This window comes from Octopus sinensis, linkage group LG22, assembly GCF_006345805.1.
Source record: "Octopus sinensis linkage group LG22, ASM634580v1, whole genome shotgun sequence".
In the NCBI taxonomy this organism is placed as follows: domain Eukaryota; kingdom Metazoa; phylum Mollusca; class Cephalopoda; order Octopoda; family Octopodidae; genus Octopus; species Octopus sinensis.
This window is the reverse complement of record NC_043018.1, coordinates 21,394,050-21,411,549: the sequence shown is the minus strand read 5'-3', so window position 1 is coordinate 21,411,549 and position 17,500 is coordinate 21,394,050. Positions and strand designations below refer to the sequence as shown.

The window sequence follows — 17,500 nt, the reverse complement described above, 5'->3', positions numbered from 1 at the left end:
GTATGAATGCATGTATGAATGTATGTATGTATGAATGTATGTATGTATGAATGTATGTATGTATGTATGTATGAATATATGTATGAATGTATGTATGTATGAATGTATGTATGTATGAATGTACGTATGTATGTATAAATCTATGTATGTATGAATGTATGCATGTATGTATGTATGTATGTATGCATGCATGTATGTATGAATGTATGTATGTATGTATGCATGTATGTATGAATGTATGTATGTATGAATGTATACATGTATGTATGTATGAATGTATGAATGTATGTATGTATGAATGTATGTATGAATGTATGTATGTATGTATGAATGTATGTATGTATGAATGTATGTATGTATGTATGTATGTATGTATGCATGCATGCATGCATGCATGCATGTATGTATGTATGTATGTATGTATGTATGTATGAATGTATGTAAATATGTATGTATGTATGAATGTGTGTATGTATGTATGTATGTATGAATGTATGTATGAATGCATGTATGTATGTATGAATGTATGTATGAATGTATGTATGAATGTATGTACGTATGAATGTATGTATGTATGAATGTATGTATGTATGTATACATGCATGCATGCATGTATGTATATTACGATTTACACAACAAACGTTTATACAAGAACATACAGTATGTATGACGAATGAACGCAAAGGATTTATGTCTCAATATTATAATTTAATCTTTACTTTATCAGTTTTATATGATGTTGAATAATATCCTATCCTACATGTAAAAGGTCCATACTACATGGAAAAGAAATGTTAACAAACAAATACGTATACATATGTAACTATGCATTGCAACTATTGCGTAACTCGGATGTCTTCCTCTACACTTGCAGCCGTGCCACGGGCCTTTACAGGAACAAACTTTACCGTCACAGCATTTATCATGCGGCATATGACATGTCCACTTTTTACACTTGGCGTGTCTCTTTTGTCCGCTTCTGTAAATGGAGAAAAGAGAGCTCTACATAACAAGCTTAATTAGAAATTTTAAGAAATTTTAGGACACCAGGTATATAGTATAGATGAAAGGCGGCGAGCTGGCAGAAACGTTAGCACGCCGGGCGAAATGCTTAGCGGTATTTCGTCTGCGTTACGTTGTGAGTTCAAATTCCGCCGAGGTCGACTTTGCCTTTCATCCTTTCGGGGTCGATAAATTAAGTATCAGTTACGCACTGGGGTCGAAGTAATCGACTTAATAGCTATGTCTGTCCTTGTTTGTCCCCTCTGTGTTTAACCCCTTGTGGGTAATAAAGAAATAGGTATATAGTATATTTCTTTACTACCCACAAGGGGCTAAACACAGAGTGGACAAACAAGGACAGACAGACGGATTAAGTCGACTACATCGACCCCAGTGCGTAACTGGTACTTAATTTATCGACCCCGAAAGGATGAAAGGCAAAGTCGACCTCGGCGGATTTGAACCCAGAACGTAACGGCAGACGAAATACGGCTACGCATTTCGCCCGGCGTGCTAACGTTTCTGCCAGCTCGCCGCCTTATGGTATATAGTAGCTATAGTACAGCTATTGTGGAGGCGCGTGGCTTAGTGGTTAGGGTGTCAGCATCATGATGGTAAGATTGTGGTTTCGATTCCTGGACCGGGCGACTCGTTGTGTTCTTGAGCAAAACACTTCATTTCACGTTGCTCCAGTCCACTCAGCTGGCAAAAATGAGTAACGCTGCGATGGACTGGCGTCCCATCAAGCTGGAGAACGCATACGCCATAGAAACCGGGAAACCGGGCCGATGAGCCTGGCTAGACTTTAAAAGGGCTCATGTGGAAATGCAATGGCCCAGTGGTTAGGGCAGCGGACTCGCGGTCGGAGGATCGCGGTTTCGATTCCCAGACCGGGTGTTGTGTGCGTTTATTGAGCGAAAACACCTAAAGCTACACGAGGCTCCGGCAGGGAGTGCTGGCGACCCCTGTTGTACTCTTTCGCCCCAACTTTCTCTCACTATTTCTTCCTGTTTCTTGAGTAACACTGCGATGGACTGGCGTCCCATCCAGCTGCGGGGAACACATACGCCATAGAAACTGGGAAACCGGGCCCATGAGCCTGGTTATGCTTGAAAAGGGCGCATAGAAAAAAATAAATATAAAAATACTATAGCTATATAAAGACGAACGAAAATCGTTATAAAAAGCAATAAAGTAACAGTAAATCAACGTTAAAATCAAAACAGAGATCCAGGTAATAGCAATTTATGGCCCCTGTAAATTTAGATAAGATAGCGAAAGAAAGCCAGTTCTTCATGGATGATCGGAGTACGCGCGGATCAAATCATGTTAAGGAGGATTCTTTATATGTATTGTATGTGTGTATATATATATATATATATTCAACAACAATTGAGGAAAGGCCTCGATAGGCCATTCAACCCACTAGAAAGAGCAGCCAGGACTCAAACCGCCAAGTAGTAGTAATTCAGAAATTAAAGGAAAATTAAAAAACATTTACCCTATTCATCTTTAGACAATGCATTGTTTCGACATTTTTAATGGCAAACCAGCCTAATTATATATATATATATATATATATATCAGAAGAAAAACGGGGATTAGAAGATCCAGGACGATATGAGTAAAGCATTCAGTTTTAAATGAATTTGGCTAAATATCTAAATACATACAACAATCAGACACCAATAAATTGAAGTAGAATAACCATCTAAGATAATTCCTCATAAATAAGAAGTAGACCCAAATATTATGTAAAAATATTTTAAGAAGGTTTTAAGAAAATCAGAACATTACACAACGAAAATATACATGGCGCATGATTGGCTGTGTTGTAAGTAGCTTGTTTACCAGCCACATGGTTCCGGGTTCAGTCCCACTGCGTGGCATCTTGGGCAAGTGTCTTCTACTATAGCCTCGGGCCGAGCAAAGCCTTGTGAGTGGATTTGGTGGACGGAAACTGAAAGAAGGCCGTCGTATATATGTATGTATATATATATATATTTGTGTGTGTTTGTGTGTCTGTGTTTGTCCCCCTAGCATTGCTTGACAACCGATGCTGGTGTGTTTATGTCCCCGTTACTTAGCGGTTCGGCAAAAGAGACCGATAGAATAAGTACTGGGCTTACAAAAAAGAATAAGTCCCGGGGTCGAGTTGCTCGATTAAAGGCGGTGCTCCAGCATGGCCACAGTCATATGACTGAAACAAATAAAAGAGTAAAGAGTATGGAGGAAATGCAAGGAAACAGAAGAGGATGAGAAATACCAGTCACTACGGGACGAGATAGGAAAGTTATGGGACATGAAGAAAGTAATGACGATACCGGTGGTAATTGGAGCTTTAGGAGCAGTTTCCAAGGGCTTTAAAAAATATATCAAGAATATTGGAGCTGCTGTCAGGCTCGAGGTGATTCAGAAGTGATCTTTGTTGGGTACAGCTCGCATTCTAAGGAGAGTATTGTCTCTTTGAGTCACAGGAGAAGGCACTACTTGAAACCTTTGGTGATTTGTCATTGCCTGCTTTCAAGTAAAGAATAGCCGGTAATTAAGAACTATCCGAGAGTCGTTCATAATAATAATAATAATAATAATAATAATAATAATAATAATAATGATGATGATGATGATGATGATGATGATGATGATGATAATAATAATAAGAAGAAGAAGAAATGGAGAAACTTTCAAAATACAAAGACCTGGAAATGGAGGTAACCAGAATGTGGAATCTAAAAACAGAAACAATTCCTATCATAGTAGGTGCATTAGGCACGATAAAAAAATATTCACACAAATACATAACAAAAACACCAGGACTTACAAACACATATAACATACAGAAAATTGCACTACTAGGCACTGCACACATCCTACGCAGAACACTTTCCATACAATAACCATCAGAGCATCACAACAAATCACAGCACATACCCAAGGCACACAGAACTGCGCTCGGTAGTGAAGTGAAAGCACGATATAAAAAAATACTACTGAATAATAATAATAATAATAATAATAATAATAAAATAATAATAATAATAATAATAATCAGATTGAAACAATTGACCACCTAATCTCAGGGTGTAGAGTCTTAGCACCTGCAGAATATAAAGCAAGACATGACAGAGTCGGCCAGTATTTACATTGGACAATATGTCGGTATTATAAAAGCAAAACCGCTGACAAATGGTAAAAACACCATCCTGAAGCTGTGACTGAGGGAGAAAATGTGTCGATTCTATAGGACTTCCCCGTGCAGACCGACAAGACTATAAAAGCTAATAAACCGAATATTATTATAAAAGATCAGACAAAAAGGATGTGTTTATTAATTGACTTGAGTATCCCTTGCGATCACAATATAGCGGCGAAAGAATTTGACAAGATTAGTAAATATAAAGACCTGCTAATAGAAATTGAAAAAATGTGGCATCTCAAGGCGACTACAGTACCAGTGATTGTAGGATCTCTAGGAATGATAAAAAAAAGGTACTGAAACCTATTTGAAAATTATTCCAGGCTTACCATCCCTACAGGAAGTGCAAAAATGCGTATTAACTGGAACGGCTCATGTACTGAGAAGAGCATTATCGCTGTGAAAACAACATCCATCCATGAATTTATTTATTTATTAATTTTTAAATACATATTTTATCTGTGAATTTGCGTGTGTAATCTGGGAATGCATACAATGAGCTTCTCTGCCTTAGGTGTATGGAAAACACTCGGCGAGAAACGGAAGAAAATTTGAAGAAAGAAGGAAAAAACATAATAATAATAATATAATAATAATAATAATAATAATAATAATAATAACAACAACAACAACAACAACAACAACAACAACAACAATAATAATAATCCTTCCTTAACACCTAATTCCGAGAATAAATGCCAATGCAACAGAAAAACACAAAATTTTCGGTTTTAGGTAAAATATAGTTTAACAAGGTACAAATATTATTATGTAGGTTTATATTACGCTGATCTCGACTTTGCCTTTCATCCTTTCGGGGTATATTAAATAAGTACCAGTTACGCACTGGAGTCGATGTAATCGACTTACCCCCTCCCCGCAAATTTCAGGCCTTGTTCCTATAATAGAAAATATTATTATATAAATTCATCTGTGACAAATTGGAAACCTAGATTTCATATTCATTCGCATTCATTTAAGTATAGAACACCCGTGTAATTGTAAAAACAAAATTGTCTGTCGCTTAAAATATCAATGTTTTAGAGAAAATATAATGCATCAATGTGAGGTAATAAATTGTACAGGGGATCGTAGGTATTATTGTATAGGTTCATCTGCTACAAATTGGAAACCTAGATTTCATATTCATTCGCATTCATTTAAGTATAAAATAAAAAGTAATTCTACAAATCTTAGTAAATGCATTCGGAATTGAAAACATAACATTAAGTTTGATTTAAAGTGGTCTGTTATTTGTTACGCACCATCGTATAATATTGGCAGTTCTGCATGTGGTTCTGCTTTGAAGAAATGTATTAAATAATAATCTATATATATAAAAGTGAAGTTGTGTGAGTGTCTGTCTCCTACGATTTAGATTCCTAACTACTCCCACATTTTGCGGTGCAGTTTAACCAAAACCGGGTATCTTATAGTCGTGATTCATATCGAGCCCTTCTGGGTATTAGCGCGCGTCTACGATGAGTCTACGATTTTAAAAAAATTTACCATCATTTTTTCCATTTTAATGCAGTTTTTCGCTATTATATAAGGGAAGTAACTCTCTAAAAATGTCTACGATGAGTCAACGTTTAAAAAAAAAAATTACCATCACTTTTTATTCCATTTTTAATGCATTTTTTTTGCTATTTTTTTGCTATAACTCTCTAAAAATGCTTATATAGTTATTTCCCTTACAAACCCGAGCAACGCCGGGCGATACTGCTAGTTCTAAATATAATGCTTATTTTAAAAAGAAATGTCACAAATTTCGGAAGGCATTTAAATATTTCATTTCTTAATTATAATCGCTTTTCATATATTGTATAATATGCATAGCAACCAATCTAAACGCAGTTTTTGCTGCACCTAATAGGAAGACATGGACAAAAGTATGACAGGGAGAAGGAGATATACTTGGTTGTTTACCGTTTCTATATCATTTCTGTCAGTTGACTAATAATGTTTTATCTGTGGTTTGGTTTTCACAGCCTTATCACTTCCTTTCAAAATCTGTTTCTCAGATACATTATTCGCGTATTTATTTGATAAAAATAAAGTTTAGATATATTCTCAATAGAAAATACCTTTGTTTAACATTTAAACAAATATTTTTCCACTTATTCAGACAATATTTGACACACTTACTCTAATATTTTCTGATTTTATTTTTGTTACGCAAAACACAACACACGCTTTACAAAATAATGCTAAAACACAAATAAATCAGTTTAACAAAAGAATTATAATAATTATTTCACTGTTACTGAGGCCATTCTCAAACAATTGTCAATATAAGGCGCAGGAGTGGTTGTGTGGTAAGTAGCTTGCCTACCAGCCACATGGTTCCGGGTTCAGTCCCACTGCGTGGTACCTTGGGTAAGTGTCTTCTACTATAGCCTCGGGCCGACCAAAGCCTTGTGAGTGGATTTGGTAGACGGAAACTGAAAGAAGCCTGTCGGATATATGTATATATATATATATATATGTGTGTGTGTGTGTGTATGTTTGTGTGTGTGTGTTTGTCCCCCTAGCATTGCTTGACAACCGATGCTGGTGTGTTTATGTCCCCGGAACAGTGGTTGTGTAGCTACTTACCACACAGCCACTCCTGCGCTATATATATATACATAAATATATATGTGTTGTGTGTGTGTGTGTGTGTGCGTGCATGTGTGTGTGTGTGTGTGTGTGTGTGTGTATACGACGGGCTTCTTTCAGTTTCCATCTACCAAATCTACTCACAAGACTTTGGTCGACCCGAGGCTATAGTAGAAGACACTTGCCCAAGGTGCCACGCAATGGGACTGAACCCGGAACCATGTGGTTAGTAAGCAAGCTACTCTATTTCAAAAGAATTTGCCATAAAGACATGATACAGAGTAGCTTGCGGGCTGGACAGAAATATTGATGAGATGAATGATGAAATAAAATTATATTAATGGGAGAAGAAAAAACGCCCCCCGATTTTTTGCTTCTCTAAAACATTATGTTTTTATACAAAAAAAAGACCGAGGTATTGAACCTCTTACTTCCATTTTACAATTATTGGACTCAATCCATTTACAAATTGAAACATAATTATTTTTAACACAAAAAACAGACCGAGGTAATGAACCTATTACTTCGGTTTTTACAATTTTTGGACTTGATAGTCCATTTACAAATTGAGGCACTGAGCCTCTTACACACTTAGACATTATAACACTGAGGCTTTTCAACCTCTTGTCAATTTTCCTCCCCAACATCGCTTGTGCCCGTATACTCCACCATTACCCACGCTTCGTTTAAAACCAAGGCGGGCTCCGGGTCGGCGTCACCCGGCCACAAGCGATATTCCTCTTTGAGTCCCTCCAGCCTACGTATCATGGGCAACGTTATGGCCTCCACAGCTATCTGCGGAGGCCATTTGGGTTCCCGTGTGAAAGTTAACGGTACTCCTTTATAATGTTTTCCACCACCTTTTCTACCTCTCCACCGCTGTAGAAGAAGATCAATAATTTGTCTTCCTCCGGGGTCGAGGTAGTCAATTCTACCGTTGGCGGCACAATTCCCGCTAACGGTGTCTCTTTCTCTGTCGGTGGCACAACCGACGAGGTTACAGCTTCCTCTGTCGGTGGCACGATTCCCACCGAAGAGGCCTCGGGACATACCGGCTGTACACTGCATACATCCGGCACTGTTCCATTCTTTTTATCTCTGGTGCGAGAGGGGTTGGCTCCTTCGCCATAACCTCGCTTCCTCCCACAACCCCGGGATCCCTCGGAGAGCAACCATTGTTGCTCCCCTTCTTCCTTTTTCTCCCCCTTTTTTCGGGGAAGTCACTCTCTCCTCCTCCATCTCTCCTTCCGAAGGAGGAGGGGGATGGGGTTCTTCCACAACTAACTGCTCCAGGACCCTGCTCTGGTCCTTGGCACAGTTCTTCATAATGTGGCCACGCTTCAGGCACTGATGACACTTGGAGGCGGGGGCGTCCATCAAGAATCACCGGATACCTGGACCGCGCTTCATCTGTGGTATTCGCGGAATATAGGTAGAGTGGGAATACCTGGAATTTGGGGGACTTATTTTTTGCACATATGTCTATTGTGACCACTCAGTGGAATCTGTCTAGTACTGGGGTCTAGTATTTGTTTTCCGTAAATGGTCAGTCTATTTCTTAGAGTAAACTTCCACCTATGTAATCTTCATTATATCATTGACATTTGATAGCGAATATTAAAATTTTGACTTGATAATAACACAAGCCAAGCATTGTCACTTGATACTACGGACGTAACGAGGGAACTACAAAACGTTGCATTCAAAGAAGAATCTTTGTTTTGTGCACACTACAACGCATTTATATATATAAATATGGATTACACGACGAATCTTTATGTGCGAACCTGTTTATTACGATTTACGCAAACAAACGTTTATATACCAACATATGTCGAATGAACGCAAACATATTCTTGAGTCTTCACTTTGTAATTTAATTGTTATTTTATTATTTTTATGTGAATTAGAATAATCTCCAACCACTTAGAAAGAACATGTCCATACTAGAGGTAAAAAAAAGCTAACAAACATATATATAAACATATATAATTATGTATTACAATCTTTGCTGTTGAAACTGTGTCTGTACATAAACAGTCACGCCATAAGAGGTTACATGCACAAGATTGAGTTTTACAACAATTATTAGATGGACTGCTCTTATTGGGGTAACATGGAATCTGCCAATTCAAGCACGTACTCTTTCTCTTATATCTGCCCCTGTAAAGAGAGAAAACAGAAAAATACATTAACATCGTAATTAGAAACTTGCATAATCCTAATACACCAGGAATGTTGTAGCTACATTATATCTACATCCTCTAACATACGGTCTCTCTAAAATGTGGGGTATTTTCTGTGAGATTATTTTCTGAAGATTTTTTTGTAAAGTTGGCGTTGACATTTTATTGCTTCCAAATTTGCCTCTGCATCTGCAGTGGCATCGAATATTTCGATTGCTTTGAAGTTAAGATTAGAAATGATTTTGATATTTATAACCTCATTTCTACTACTCAGCAAGTATACTGTGTAATCATGTTGCATTTTCCAATTAGACAATTATGTTGCACAAGGAGTAATAATTCCGAAAAATATGAATTACGTTTAGCACTATATATAATTTTTCTTCACTTCCGAGTTTACTTCGATATTGATACTAAATAGACCTAATATTTCTGAACGAGTGTATTTGAAGTATGTAACTGATTTTGAATGGATCGATTTTCAGTACAATAATGATTCATCAGTTTGTCCTCCAAGAAAACATGTTACCTTGTAGATTACTTCTACTTCTGGGGAATTACCACTCAACGGCTATGCCCGTGAGCATATGGCGTAGTGGTTAATTTTTTCGAATATATATTTTACGTGCTCTTTGTGTTGATTACCACTCAACGGCTATAGTGATTAATTTTTTCGAATATTTATTTTACGTGCTCTTTGTGTTGATCCCTGGATTCGCTTTTAATAAGAATATCACTCGATATGGAATTGCGAATTCACAGTCCGCAAATATTGCATACATAATCTGTTGAAAATCGCTGGTGCTACTTATAAGCCAAATGGCAAACTGTTGTGTTTATACAGCCCTTTATGTGCGTTGTTAAGTATTTAGAGCATTCATCGTCTACTCTAATTTGTAGGTACGCTTCAGAAAGATCCTTTTTAGACAATATCTTGAAACCATTTAATTTCGCAAGGATATCCTCCGGGACAGGTAGCAGATAGTAACACGTTTTAAGACATTCGTTAAAAACAGTAGAAAAATCTGCACACATTCTGCTTTTATAATATAACGAAGCAATGGAGAAAGGAAGTATTTACACGATGCACTACTATTACAAGACGCAACGCTCTCTCTCACGGCTCATAGTGAACGGCTTACCAACCCGAAATGCCAATCGCTCACAGAGCTTTAATTTATAACAATGGGTCAGTCCATCTTTAGTCACGAGTGGGATGGCTGAATCTTTCCACAACAATTTTACAAAACATTTTCCGTTTTCACAGATTCAGAAAATATTTCAGATAGTTACTTTGACATTTCCTAACACAAACACACATAGAATAACAAAAGAAAAGAATTATCATAATTATTTTACTATTACTGATGCCATTCTCAAACAATTGTCAATATATAATTCTTACCTTCCATCCAAACGATCATAGTCTGTTTCTGACCTAGCGTTGGACATACTGCGTTCTGAAAATGATAAAATAAGACAACTTAGAACTGTAAAGTATATAAACATCCAAGGATTTGGGGTATATTTTCTTGTGTATAGAAATATACGAATGACCCAACTAGTCTCAGCGGATATTTCAATAACCAGAGCTGTCATCGAGTTCTCAAGGGGGTGATATATACGCTAGTTTATTGGTGATAGCTCTGAAGATTATCACGGATTCAGGAACGATGGACATCGATGTTTCCCCATCTTTGTGGATTATCAACATCACGGACCTGAACCGGATTAGGAGCCGAACTGGATCGTCATTCCATAACTATATACGAACAATGTAAAAACTATTTACTGGTATTGTGGCCTCTTTGTAACTTTCTTGTCAGCATAATCTGCATTTTCTTACGCATTCACAGTTTAAAGAACGAAGTGAATCTTAGAACGTCTGAAAAAATTATGCAAAGCCAAAAGGCCGGAGATTTCTTTGTTCCAACTTCCTGCCCATGACAAATATCGCAGAATTCAACATACACGTGATCATATAAACTCAAATTTCTAAACTTGCGAAGTAAATACAACGATATCTCTCGGTACACTACCTCATGAAGGTTACTGCTAGCCCTCTCTGCGCACGCAACTGTGTGCTGCCATCTGTTGCCGCCCCACATAACTAGTCCGGGGTCCTTTCCATACCGCATCGTAAATGAATGATAAAGCATATTATTGTATGTGCGCAGATGAACTCAAGAATAACATGGGACTCATGAATTATCACAGAAGATAGAACAGCCGTGAAAATGCTGCGGAAGAGAGTAATCTCGCGTCATTTGACTATCATAAAAACAACGACTCACCCCGCTTCTCTTAATCTCCCCTTCTCTCTCTCTCTCTCACTCTCTCTCTCTCTCTCTTCTCTTTCTTTCTTCTCTTCGTTCATCGCCTCTAAGATTACTATGTAGTGATGGTAGTGGTGAATATTTACCTTGCTTCTGCGACGAGGTGCATGAAATGAGTACGCCGATACAGAGGAGTGCAAGAGTTCTTCTCATCACGCAACTAATGATATGAAATATAAGAAGGAAAGCAATTGAAGACATGTCATACGCTTTTACCTACCTTTTAAATCTTGAATCATTTCAGTCATAAAGAGCGGGTACTTAGCAACGAAAACAACTTCCTTAAGCTACAATAAAGATGACAACAACGGTGAATAACCTTTTCGATTGATGCACAAAGCCTGGAATTTTGGGTAAGAGGACTCCTTGCTTACATCCACTCCTGTACATTACTGGTACTTCCTTCCTTCGATCCCGAAAGGATGAAACCCAAAGTCGATCTCGGCGGTGATATAATTCAGAGCGTAATGACGGACAAAGTACTGCGAAGTATTTGGCCCGCTGAGGTAACGATTCGGCCAACCAGCCACTTCACTGTTTGTTGAGTCTTCCATAAGATTACCACAAAAGCAAACGCAACTCACAGAAAGCCTCTCCTACTCTCAACCTAAAAACCACCATCCAATCAATAACAAACATATAAATAAACGTCCTTTCAACCACCAGCGCTACCATCATCAACTGGACATTCTGTATCGCTTTCACATATCAACTCACGACCATAAGTTAATAGTTTAAACATTACCTATTTCTTATATTCCGCAATATATTATTTGAGTGGTCTCTAGATTTCTGTTGTACAAGAACCAAGTCATTTGATAATAATTACACAGATTAACCAAGGTGATGATACTTATATCGTGTCTGCACACAAACATACACACATATATATATATTTATAAATATATATATGTGCATATATATATATGTATATATTTGTGTGTGTGTGTATGTATGTATGTATACATAGATACTTATATAGTGTTTGCACATAAACATACACACATACATACATGCATACATACACAAACCACACACAGACACACACACAGACACACACACACACACATATATATATGTTTCTCTGAGTGTGTTTGTGTGTGCTTGTATATGTATGTGTGTTTGTGTATGTATGTGAGTATGTATACATAGATAGATGTAGGCATAAATATATTTGTACGTATTTATGTGTGTAGGTATATGACAGTTTATATACTAAATAGATCAAATGTCCTTGTTGTGTGTATATAACTATAAAGTTGAAATGTAATAAAAAAAAACATACTTCAAGCTGTGGTCCTCAATATAAGAGAAAAACACGGCAATGCAAAGGCCATGTGTTGCATTCCTTATGTCGACAAACACCGGTTTCACAATCTGGCTGTTGTGCTTTTTCAGTTAGTCATAACGTGGCCGGAAACAAATAAGAACACACAGCGTTAGTGACACTCTGATACATATATTGTCACTGTTATTATTATTGATGTAGTTATTCCGCCGAGGTCGAATTTGCCCTTCATCTATTCGGAGCCACGATTTAATAAGTACCAGTTACACACTGGGGGTCGGTGTAATCGAATTAATTTCCTCCCATAAGCTGTCCTTGTGGCAAAAATTATTGGCTCATCCTTTCATCTGATATGTTACGGTAGAGTCGAACGACTTCTTTGGGCAAGGAATGTTACTCAAGGAGCTGTCTTCCAAGTCATATAATGTTATCAGCCTCATGTAGGGATGCACTTTAACACTTGGAAGTTAAAAGATATTGCTGAAGGGATACGATACGACATTCAAAGGCTGTTTGAATCGATGTTAATCTCCGCCGCCTTGTTTTCGTTTTAGTAGAGGCGGTCTACGCCACTGTTTATGTGGAAATTACGTATGTTTGTTAGTATCTTCTGGATTTTCACATGAATGGCTCGGATCTCATCAAGCGTCCAATCAAGCAGCCCAAATGTTGGTATGAGTACTGGCACTGCAAACACATTGTGGGCCACAGTTTTATTGAATGCAGTGAGTTCCAAGGTCCAAATTTTCTTTATTCAGCTGTAATATTCTTTGGTGACACGTGATTTGTTACAGGTGCCATTGTATGATATGTTTTCATCCACCCCTAGATACTTGTAAAATTCCTCATCAGACATAGAGGAACCAGTTAAGTCGTTAACGCAGATATTGCTAGTCTGATTTACAGTTTTCCATCTTTTCACAATCATATAGCAACATTTATCTTGACCAAACTCCAACTCTGCATCGTTTGAGACTGTTGTAAGCGGGTCGTGGCTCCTTTTCATTTCGTGCATAGCCTTTGCATATAGTTTCAAGTCATCCACAAAGAAACGGTATGTAATTTTGGTGCTTCTGTTTCCTTGTGAACCACTGCGATATCCTTCAGAATTCCTTAATATAACTGCCACGAAGTTTACAGAAATTATAAACATCACAGTTCCCTTGGTAAATGCCACCGGGTTACAGTAATTTATCAGTGATAATACACTCATTTTTTGTGCTTAATTTCAAGATGGGGGCCCACAATGAAGTTAGGTCATCTATGGCTTTGACTATGCTCTATGGAACGTTATCTAGTTGAAGGGCTTCTAGCATCCATGAGCAGAGAACAGGGTCAATGGCTTTCTTGTAGTCGAGTCATATTGAAACTAGGTTCCTTCCTTACTCCCGCTCCTCTGACATTACAGTTTTGTTTATTAACAATTGCTCGGCACTTCCCAGACTCCCTTCTTCCCAGCTGCTTGTTCCGCTGTGATGATGTCATTACTTTCACAATGGTCTTGGAGGAAGAGTTTTAAGCATGCTGTATAAATTTTATGCATTAAGTTCTGGCATGAAACTGGCAGGTAGTTTTTTGCACGTTGGTGATTCTGCATTTGGGGATCAGATTTGTCTCTGCTAGAACTAACCAGTGTGGTATGCTACCTTTGTATGAAGGTATTTTCTTTGTTTATCCATGCTTCATCTGTGGTATTCGCGGAATATAGGTAGAGTTGGGAGACCTGGAATTTAGGGGACTTGTGTTTATATATATAAATATTCTATTATGTGTTTCAGTCGTTTAACTGAATATCCCCTTCAACCTAGCGAGAAGAATCTGCACTATTGTCTCAAATGACAAACACGAAATAGAAGACTCCGGGAACTAAGGGAATTCTTCTCGAAAACATTACCCGCATCACTAGTAGACACGGAATAGAACGGGCCAAATCAATCAACACTCAATACCTACAAAAACCTAAACCAATCCACAGTAACAGTAAATAGCCTCCCCTATCTCTCAACACACAACCCAAGGAATGCCAGAAGCTTACACTATTATATACAACAACATTCCACAACTAAAATCAGACCCACGCCTGAAAAAGTTACTGGCAAGCGCATAAAATAAGAAGTAAGAGACAACCTAAATCCCTAAAAAACCTCCTCACCAACGCAAAATTACACAACACAAACCCACCGCCCACCATCAAAAAATGTGGTCGCCCCAACTGCAGGACTTGCATCCACCTCATTGAGGGATCGACGTACAAGTTCCGCTCGGAACACACATTCATCATAAAAAATAATTTCACGTGCGCATCAAAAAATTTACTCTACGTCATAAAGTGTGAAGGATGCCACGAAGACTACATAGGGCAAACGAGCCTTACCCTCAGAGAAAGAATGACAGTTCAGCGACAACAACTGAGGGACCCCTCCACAAGACAGATACCACTAAGTGGACACTTAGACCTTTGTGCACACAATAAGTCCCCCAAATTCTTAGTCATCCCACTATACCAATGCTCGGACAACACCACAGACCAAACACGAATAAATAGGGAAAGTAATCTTATTCAAAAAATACAGACCACAACTAAACATACTTCTAACATACCCCCTAGGCACACATCCAGAGCAAGCACACAGGACACAACGCGCACACTCGCAGCATTCATGCAGGCGGACACATGCACGCATCGGCACACATAGGGCACACTAGCGGGCATTGACCACACACATACGCGCGCACCCACACGCATGCATTAATATATATGTAGGTTATGTATGTGTGTGAGTGTTGTGTGGGTTGTGTGTTGTGTGTGTGCGTTGTGTGTGTGTGTGCGCGTGTGTGTGTGTGTGTGCATTGTGTGTGTGTATGTATTTATATGTGTATATGTTATATATATATGTATATATGTGTGTGTTGTGTGTGTGTATGCATTGTATATGTGTATATGTGAGTACATTGTTTGTGTGTGTGGTATGTAGATATATATGTGTGTGTACGCTATATGTATGTATTTTGTGTGTGTGTGTGTGTGTGCATTATATATATATATGTGTGTATATGTGAGAATATATGTGTGTATATATATGTGCATTATTTGCATGTGCATTGTGTATTGTATATTATATGTATTTGTGTTGTATATGTATGTGTACATTATGTGTATATGTGTGTGTATGTGGTGCATTGTATATTGTATATTTGTATGTGTGTTATATATGCATGAATACTGTATATACATTGCATGTATATATGTATGCATTGTGTATGTGTATGTTATGTGTATATATATGTTATATGTATGCGTATGTGTATATGTATTACATTGTATGTATGTATATTGTGTGTATATGTGGTATATTTATGTATGTGGATGTAAACACTATATATATGTATATATGTATATATGTATATGCATTGTCTATATATATATATTATATGTATGTATTGTGTATGTATGTTATATGTATATATTGTGTATGTGTATTATATATATGCTGTGTATGTGTATTGTATGTATATATGTGCTAGGTGTATTTGTGTTGTATTTATATTATGTATGTATGTGTGCGTGTGTTGTGTGTGTGTGTTGTGTGTGTGTGTTGTGTGTGTGTGTGTTGTGTGTGTGTGTGTTGTGTGTGTGTGTTATATGTGTGTGTGTGTATGTGGTGTGTGTATGATGTGTGGGTATGTGTGTTGTGTGCGTGTGTGTTGTGTGTGTGTGTTATATGTGTGTATATTATATATAAATATATGTTATATTTGTGTGTTGTGTGTGTGTATATTATATGTGTGTGCGTTGTGTGTGTGTGTTCTGTATGTGTGTGTGTTTTGTGAGTGTGTGTGTGTGTTGTGTGTTTGTATATTATGTGTGTGTGTATGTGTGTGGGGGAGCTCAGATATGTGTGTGTGTGGTGTGTGTGTGTGTATGATGTATGTGTGTGTGTATGTATATGTAGTGTGTGTGTATGGCCCGCACACACGCGTAGACGCGCACGTGCACGCACGCGCGCGCGCACGGGCGGGCACGCATATATACACACACCATCCTACCCCAAAAAATTCTTTAAACAACACATCTATTTTTCGCCACCCTGGAACCATTCAAAAACAGCCCACACACACACGCAGACGCTTGTATACGTGTGTGTGCACGCACACAGGGGCACGCACACTTACACCAGTCTCACCTCCATACAGGCACATATATATACACGCAGCACCATGTCAAATGCCATCCACACTCATGCATGCGTACACACGCACGCACACACGCACACACGCACGCGCACACACACGCACACACAACACCAAGACAACCACACACACTTGACAAACAGACGCCATCTGACCAAATACTACAGACACACAGACACATCTATTCACACACAAGCAGAGAGACACACATATTCACCTCATCCTAACCTCAAAATCATTGATGCTTGAAGGAAAGCCAAAAACAGAAAAAAAACGGGTACATCTTTCTCAATTCTACATTTCTGCTAAAACGGACAGGTCAATAAACAAGCTCGCCTTGAATTCATAATATTCTGTACTGACCCTGAGATGTATAATATATTTATTTTAATCTTTTCTGCCCATTTTTTCAAATATTCTCATCATACTGTTGTACTTTCTTATGTCCTTAACATGTCCTTGTTACGAAAGACTGTATATATACATGTAATGTGGCAATTTGCAACAACCAATAATTAACGCAACCAAACTTCCAATAATATATTTGTTTTATTTCTTTTCTGCCCATCTTTTCAAATATTCTCATCACACTGTTTCCTTCTTTATGTCCTTACATGTCCCTGTTACCAAATACTGTATATATACATGTAATGTGCAATTATGTAAAAACTTTTTTGAATTCATAATATTCTATGTTACT

General features: G+C 37.8%; 1 protein-coding gene across 1 annotated transcript in view; it reads right to left on the bottom strand.

Annotated features, from left to right (window-relative positions):
- Window positions 1-1,519: 1,519 nt before the first annotated feature.
- The window catches only part of LOC115223123, a 74,366-nt gene continuing 58,385 nt past the window's right edge, over window positions 1,520-17,500 (bottom strand). The window contains exons 30-31 of the mRNA XM_036512111.1: window positions 14,191-14,196; window positions 1,520-1,531 (exon numbers count right to left, since the gene is read on the bottom strand). The gene's annotated coding sequence lies outside the window, so the exon portion shown is untranslated. The remainder of the gene's footprint in view (window positions 1,532-14,190; window positions 14,197-17,500) is intronic.